Source organism: Crocuta crocuta, unplaced genomic scaffold (genome assembly GCF_008692635.1).
Source record: "Crocuta crocuta isolate KB4526 unplaced genomic scaffold, BGI_CrCroc_1.0 scaffold57, whole genome shotgun sequence".
In the NCBI taxonomy this organism is placed as follows: Eukaryota; Metazoa; Chordata; class Mammalia; order Carnivora; family Hyaenidae; genus Crocuta; species Crocuta crocuta.
The window spans coordinates 3,325,284-3,333,715 of NW_027532163.1; the positions used below are offsets into that span (position 1 = coordinate 3,325,284).

At 47.9% G+C, this 8,432-nt stretch overlaps 1 long non-coding RNA gene across 1 annotated transcript in view; it reads left to right on the plus strand.

Moving 5' to 3' along the window:
* Positions 1-6,699: 6,699 nt before the first annotated feature.
* Positions 6,700-8,432, plus strand: part of LOC144241918 (uncharacterized) — a 2,190-nt gene continuing 457 nt past the window's right edge. Inside the window, exons 1-3 of the long non-coding RNA XR_013338244.1 lie at positions 6,700-6,949; positions 7,505-7,627; positions 7,885-8,018. This is a non-coding gene — a long non-coding RNA (uncharacterized LOC144241918). The remainder of the gene's footprint in view (positions 6,950-7,504; positions 7,628-7,884; positions 8,019-8,432) is intronic.

Here is an 8,432-nt window from a genome sequence, read left to right on the forward strand (position 1 = left end):
CCCCCCCCGGGTCTGAAACAGAAATAAAAAGGCCTAGAGGGGGAAATAGAATCTGATTCATTTTAGCCCAAAGAAATAGAGAAGTGGGGCCTGGAGTCCTGGCATTTGGGGTGAGTGGGGGAAAGGGGAGGAACCATGAGGAAAGGGAAGTCCTTTGCAGAATAAAATTATGATGCATGACTCAAAGACCCTGAGCACCATTTGGGATTCAATGTCCTAATTCTGTGAGAACCCAGTCAAACTGAAAGGGAGGCACATGGTGAGGTCAGTAAAGGTGGCTTTCAATACCCAGACTGTAGAAGGTCAAATTATTGTTCAGCAAATATCCTTTTTCTTAACACCACCACCTCCTCCATGGGAAGTGTGTACTTCCCTGCCCTATAGATATTGGGACTGACCATGTGACTTGCCTTGGCCAAAAGAATTTGGGATGGGGGCAGCGATGGTGAGCAAGTTTCAAGCCTAAGACTGAAGAAGTATTGAATGTTTCCATTTACTCCTAAGTTTACAGTTCATCCAAAAGAGACAATAGACACAGGGGCAGATCTAGAACCAAGATTAGCAGAGCCGAGCACAGATCAGCTGAACCCAAGCGACCAACAGACACTTGAGCAAGAAATAAATGTTTAACATATGTCACTAAATTTTTAATGATTTGTTATGCAGCACTATTGTAGCAATAGCTGACTGACACACCACCCTTTTCGTTTTTCCTACCTCTTCTATGTGTCTCTCATCCTTTCTCCTCTCCCTTCTCCCTCAACCAATCAAAGTCTTTCAACCTAAAATGTCTGAAGTCAACTTCTCACCTCTTAGACTGAATTTCAGTTACAGACTTACCCCTCCCAAATGTATGTGCTTTTCAAGTGACCATCTCTTTGTGAAAGAAAGACTTTGCTATTAGGATTTTGGGAATCAGGTAGCAGGTGAGAAAGGCATTTACAAACTGGGAACACTTTTTTTTAGGTCTCCTGACATCACAGTCCTAGCAGCCTAAGATAAGGCAGACCCCAACATGTAGCTGATGGGGAGGGGGCTCAAAATACTGAAAGAAGGGTGTGGCAAAGCTATGCATCTGTTTCATTTGCTCTGAAAAAGTTGAAGCATAGGTTGGCAAATCTAGCTGAGTGTATGAGGACTTCTCTTCTTCCACACCCTCCCTTAGAGTTTGGCCAGATCCCCAGTCCAAATGGCAGCATGTGTTCAGGAAGATGATTAATGTTAGCAGAAGGCTCCAGAGAATCTCTCAGAGCCCTCTTGTTTATTAAATATAAAAATCTGTGTTTAAATATAATGTCAAGGGTATGACACAGACCAACATGATCCAAGACAGACTGCTGGCCTGAAATGTTGATAGCTATGTGTTCTTTGAGTTTTGACTTCTAGGCTTAAAACCCTTAAAGATTTTCCAGGAAGGCTCATACTACTCAAGGAAGGGGTCAGTGGAGGCCAAGACAAAGCCTAACTATTTTTTTCCATCATCTGTTCTTAATGGCAAAGGCTGTAGCTTTCATGTCACACATAAAGTACATGGTTGGGTCAAAATCATGACCCATAGAAGGCAGCCATTCCCGACCGCCTGGCCTGGACTCCAGAACACAGCCATGTTCTACCATGGGACCCAGACTCCATGTTCATGCATTCATTCCTTTAGTGAAGAGTTGATAAGAACCTTCTATGTGCCATGCCCCGCTCCAGGACCTGGGGACATATGAAGCACAGCCAATGCCCAAGTTCTCTGGTTAATTCTGCAGGCAGAGAAACAGACAACACACAAGTTAACACACAGTGGTTTGGTTGTGAGGACTATGAAGGAAACAAAGCAGGATAATATGATACCTGTGGATAGCAGGGGGTGCCTTACAATGAGGTCACGTGGTCATGGAATAAGAGAGGCAGAAGCTTGCGTGCTGCTTGGCCTGTGACAGACCCTATTGTAAGGACTTCACATGTATTTGCTCATTTAATCTTCATGGCATCCCGATGGGGGAGGTACTATCACTGACCTTTTACATACAAGGAGATCTCTGCTCAGAGAAGCAAAGTAACTCTCCCTACATCACAGAGCTGGGGAGTGGAGGAGCTGAAACACAGGCCCAGGTCTTGGGGCTACAGTCCATACATCTACCCGCCATTCAACATACCGCCTAGTGGAGCAGGTGATGTTGGAGCTGGAACTGAGTAACAGGAAGGAGCCATCCATGTAAAGATCTGGGGAAGAGTGTCCCCAGTGAGGGGCCAAGACCATTCAGGGAGGCATGGACCAGGGTGGCGGCAATGGACGCAGTGACAGGTGGTAGTTTGGGGATCTGCTTTCACTCTTGGTGTCATTTCCCATTTCAACATCACCCCTCTTGCTAAACTATAAGCCCCCTGAGCACCAGTGCCTCATCTGTTTTACTCATATTGTGTACCAATGCCTTGTAGAGTGCTAAGTTCAATAGTTATATTTAATTCTTTTTGGATTAGTGAATTAGTTTAATTAATCAATGAGTGCTGGACCAGTCTGATGTTGGTTTGAATCCCAAATCCTTCAGCCATTACCTCTTCAACCTTGGGTAAGTTACTTAACCTCTCTAATCTTCACTTTCATTTTCTGTACAGTGGTAATTGTAAGATGATCCCAAGGTGGGGTGTTGAGAGAATGAAATGAGATAGAGTCAAACACAAGGCTGCCGTAGGACAGTCCTACAGAAATGGTGGTGATTGAATTCTTGTCTCTACTACCTACAAACCAGAGTTGTTCTGGGGACATGAACCCATTGTAGAATTTCCCATGGAAAGAGACTTTGAGGCCTTGTTACTCAAAGTGCCACCCAAGGACTAGCCCATCAGTGTTCTCTGAGAGCTTGTTAGAAATAAAGAGACTCACGCCCCAGGCCCACTGAATCAGAGTTTCTTTAATAAGCACAAGTTGAGCCCCTTATCCTGGGCGATTCCCGTCAAAGAAAAATTTGGGATAGTTTGAACTTGCTCCAGTCCAAGGTCCCATCTCCTTTATACTGTTCCAGACACAAGCACTCCGATCCTCTCCACCTGATGCTTGTTGCCTGCACCTCTGCACGTCCCCATTAACCCATTTTCTGGTTGTTAGGCTTCAAACATCTGCTACTCCTAGCTGAGCCCCAAGTGAATGGACAAACACCCCACTGGATGTCCATGCTGGACCAATCAGCTGGGCGTAGGCTGGTCCAGTAGCATCGCGCAAAATGGGAGCATGAGCCTGGCTGGCTCACCGACCAGTGTCCCGGCTCCCTGTGAGAAATACCTTCTCTGCTTTGCAAGCCTCCTGCTCCGCTGCTAGACCCAAGGAAACACAACTAGACAGGCTGCGGAGCCACTGGAAGGCAGCCTCATTTCTGAGTCACCCACCACATAAACAAGCCCCAAAGACAGATGTCGAACAGGACCAATTCTTACTACGCCATCCAACATTTTCCAGGCCCGTCTATGCCTATGGTTCATCAATCAACTCAGAGCCCAGGATGTCATGAAAATTTGTTTGTTCATTTCTAGGATATGATCAAACCTTCCAGAAATTAAACTCTTCTCCTAATTGGTGCAGAACTCACTTCAGTGAGGCATGGAAACTGCTGTTCATTCTTGGTGACTGTACTCCTTTAGACCTGTCCGGTGAGCTGAAATAAGAATGCCTTGCATACCACCCTGTGACACCTTTGCTTTGCGTCTCAATACACCTGCTTTTAAAAATCACTTAGAGGGGCCTGGTGGATGGGGCCGGGGCGGGTGGTCAACAGATAAGCGACTGACTCTTGATCTCGGCTAAGGTCATGATCTCACGGTTCCTGAATCTGAGGCCTGCGTCCAATTCTGTGCTGACAGTGCGAAGCCTGCTTGGGATCCTCTGTCTCCCTCTTTCTCTACCCCTTCCCTGCTCACTTGTGCACACGCGTGCTATCTCTCCCTCTCAAAATAAGTAAATAAACTTAGAAAATCACTTAGAGACCACCTGTTTTGGAATGATTAAGCTCAGTAATCATGCTAAAACATACCTTCAGCATGACAGAGATCCCATCTGCCACGACCACTCCCCGGGAATGATGTAGCCAGTTGATTTATATGGCTTGATGAGTGCCACAAAACATAGAGATATGAATGGACTTTAGAAAGAGGCTTATCAAGATGAAGACTGGAGGTCACGTGTGGACCCCGCTTTTACCCAGGCCATTTGCCTGGGAGCCTTTACTGTGCACCTGCTCGTGGCACCATCCGCTGCCTGGAACAGGAAAATCTAGTTTCCAGGCCAAATTCGAACTTGCTGCCATCTACTGGGCAAAACTTAACACTATCTTTACCCGAGTGCACTTAAATTTTAACTACGGCTCATGTGAAACTTAAAACATTTGCAGAAAACCATGGAAACAAGATCCATTAAAAAAGACTTGGCAGTACTTTTCCATTTTCAAAAGAATGAGTCTGAACTGTTTTTGGATTAAACGTTTTAAAAGCTTAGATTATAAATTAGAGCTCAATGAAATTTCCAATCAATAAATGATGTTATACCCTCATATGATGGATGTGCCGTTTCTGCTGGGTTTTATGGCTACTCCTTCATAGTCTGTGAGTTTGGAAAAAAGAAAATGGGTCTGACTGTGTCTCCTAAAGACAGTCAGGCCCAGGAATATAGAGATTCAGAAGTCCGGCAGGTGCAGCTGTTGCTTATGAGAATATGCCAGGAAGTCCATCTTTCCTGCTGCCTTGCAAAAAAGAGAGAGACAAGAGACAGAGAGAATTTACTATACTTTTTTTTTTAAGAATCCGATCTGTCATGGAGGGATGCTTGCAGAGAAATATAGATTTCTTCACACTATTCCCACTGCATATCATCAGAAGGAAGTCTGGTCCAATAAATAGCATTTCCCCAGAAAGAAAAGGCACAGACACATACACTCACATGCATTCTTCATTTCAAAGATTCTTCCCAAGACTCAAGCGGCTCAGGAACAGCCACTAAGAAGTTGATGGTCCTGAAATGGGCCGTGATTTTTATACAGATAGACCCAACGACTGGTGACTGATTCTTCAGACTGATCAGAGCTGCCGCTGCCTCACAGAATCACAAAAAGCCCACTGTGGTCCAGGGGCAGGTAGGCACACTACGCTGTAGTCCAGGAAAGATTCTTCTTCCTCGGCAATAGATGTAGAGTCTCTGAGAATTAGATGCTTTTCCTTGAGAACAGGTGTGTTTTGTGTGTGCGTGCTTAAGAGTGGGCTCTTGGACAACTTCTCACTGCCAGGGATTTCCAAAGCCCCTCCCCCCAACTCCCCGCCCCACCCAGTGACCTCCTGGGCAGCCCCCATATGGCTCATCCATTCTACAGATTCATCCAGTAAATACTGATGGGGCCATAACAGGCCCTGGGAATACAGGGGTGAGTGAGACAGTTTCCCCTCTCTAGGATCTCACCTTCTAGTGGGAGAGAAAGGCAACACACAAAGTCACAAATGCAGGAGTGGTAAGTACTACACAGAAAATTAAACAGGGAATGCAGTAAAGAATGAATTCATGGGGGGAGAGAGATTTATTAGGGTGATCATCTTTGAGAGATGCTATTTGTGCAGAACACACGGCACATACATAACCTCCAACAATCGTCACAAAGACCCTAAGAAGTGCTATTTTTATCCGCATTTTACGGATGAAGAAACTGAGATTCAGAGGTTAAGTAAATTACCCAAGGTCATCCAGCTGGTACATGGCACAGCTAGGCAAGAAACCCGGGGAGTCTGGCTGTGGAGCGCAGGCTCTGAAAAGATCTGAATTATGTGAGAAGACACAGCTGCCATGTAGTACCTGAAAGAACTCTGCGTCTTGTGGGGTGGGGGGTGGAGGGTGGGGTGGGNACGTATATGCTTCCTTCATGCCTCAATATCAATTCCTTTCCACTTAGATACACGGGGCCTAATTACCTGGTCTCTCTGAAGGGTCTGATGGCTTTGTGCAGCCCCCTGGGGCATTGTCATGGAGGAGTGGAGACCCCCACATCCCTGCCTCTCTTGGGCAGTTGAGAAAGTGGCAGCAGTGGTCAAAGGCAAGGTGGGTCTGGGGTTTCAGAAGATGAACAGCCCCATGGCCTGCAGCTGAGCTGACTGCAAATATAGGACAAAGGCTTTCTTTCCCAAAGGTCCTGAGAGCGGGTAGCCCTTGGGCGGGTGGGGGGCTGGGGATAGCCAGCCCCTGGGTCTTACTGTCTCACCCTAGAACTCAAGGCTCTTGAGAACAGTGACATCATCTCTAACATACTACCCACCAGCCCTCACCCCCGGCACCTAGCGCAGGTCCCAGCAGGTAGCAAGTACTCAAGAAATAGGTGTTATATGGATGTGCGATGGCCTATTAGGACTTCTGTTCCGAGGGACAGAAAATTTCTGGGTTGAAGCCAAAAGAGAATTTCTTGACTTGGTAATGGAAAGATGGGAACTAAGTTGGGCTTCTCACCAACGGACATGGGGCTTCCATGGTGAGCCCAGAACTCCGCCTTCCTCAGGAAAGCTCAGACTCCCATTCTCTAGAAAGAGGCAGCAGAAGCGGCCGCAGGCCTCGCCCAGCCTCCCACGAGAGAGCCAAGGTCCTGAGGATCACTTCCCCCGGAAGAGCTTACATCACAGTACCAGCCAATCTTGGCGGGCCAGGAAATGCAGGGGTTTTTGATTGGCTGAAACCTGGGTCATGTGCTCCGCCCCGGGTTCCTCAGTGCAGCCCCATGCTGACCTCAAGGAGGAGCAGAGAGGGGAGGGAAGATCACCCGTGAAAATCTTGTCTTGAGAAGAAGGGGCAGGGATTGCAAAAGATCGGCACCGTGGGAGACAGGGAGATGGCTCGATTGGCAGGAATGACAACCAACACTGATAGAAGGTGGTATCTTCCAGTAGGCACCACTCTGAGCACTTCTCAAGTGTTGGCGTAGTCCTGGTAACAGTCTTACGGGTAGGTAATATCCGTAGTCCCAGCTTCACAGAAAAAGCATAGAGAGGTTAAAGTAACTTGCCCAAGTTGACATAGCCAGAGAGAGAGAGAGAGAACACCAGGAATCCGACCCAGGAAATCGCTACAAAGCACATGCACTTAAATGTGACCTCCGCAGATACCGCTGGGAAAGTCCAGCCACAGGGAAAGGGGTGGACAGTACCCGCCGGCGACCCCTGGTGCCAAGCGCGCCCTGACACGTAATAGGGGTTCACTATTTGTCAAATGAATACACGGCGCACTGGTGTCATCAATGTGCATTTGATATCCTCACACTGTGAGTGACTTGATTTCTGGGAAAATGCTTTATAGCTCTTTCATACACTCCCAGGCTAGAAGTTCATAGTGGGTGCCAACATTTTTATTTTTAGGGGGAAAGGATAAATAATCATGATGAAAAGAAATACCCTCACCACCCATACCTTAGATTTCATCCACCTCAAATTTTTTACCGTGACCAGCAATTCCAGAAACAGCTTTTCTGGGTGATTTTGATAACATTTCCTGTCTCTGCAGTTCTGGGAAAGCTTTCTTCAGAGACTGTGTCTATACCACCGGCCAAACAGTAGATGAGGGCTATCAGGTCCCACATGCTGCAGATTCACAGACCCAAGCAGGCACCTGGGCGACAGAGTGCAGGTGAGGACACTGGATCCTTCCTGAGGGCTGGAGGGACAGAGAAAGCCTGTGGTCTGAACTAGCCCCTCTCCCGGCCACAGTGTCTGCAGGGCACCCGGGGGAGGGGGGTGGGGGGCATTGCCCAAGCGTGGGATTAGCATCCCAGCTGTACGTGCTTTCCCTCTAAGCCCTGTGCTCGAGTCTGAGCTGGACGGTCAGGGGGAGAGGAATACACACAGCATTCTTTCCTTCACTCGTTCCCTTCTCCATCATTTCAGGGGCACTGCTGACCCTGTACCAAGTGCCTGACGCTCTTTCAGGTGTTGGGGTTTGAAAAAAGAAGGACCAAATCATCACCCTCACAACTGGAAGGTCAGGGAGCCAGGAGCATCTAACGAGAGCGCTGGAGAAGGTGAGGCTGGCAATGGGAGGGAGAGACCGTGGACAGCTCCCCGAAGTGACATTTGGGCCAAAGTCAGCAAAGTGGAGTGGGTGGGAGTTGGAGCTGAAGTGGGCTGAGGGGAAAAGCATGCAGACAGAAGGAAGAGACCGGGCAGAGGTGGGGAGGGGCGGTTGACCAGGGTAGTGTGGGTGGTGCAGAGGTGGGGCGAAGACAGAGAGATGAGGCCCGAGAGACAATAGGGCCACCACTCTAGGAATCTGTAGGATTTGTTAGGAACTGCGTCTCTCACACCAGGGCATTGACAGTCCAGTAACGGGTAATGGGTGTAAGAGAAAGAGATACGATGCATTTCTCTTTTAGAGAAGGCCCACTGGCTGTTGTGTGGAAAACCAGAGTGGATGGGGGGGGAGGGGGGGCTCATTC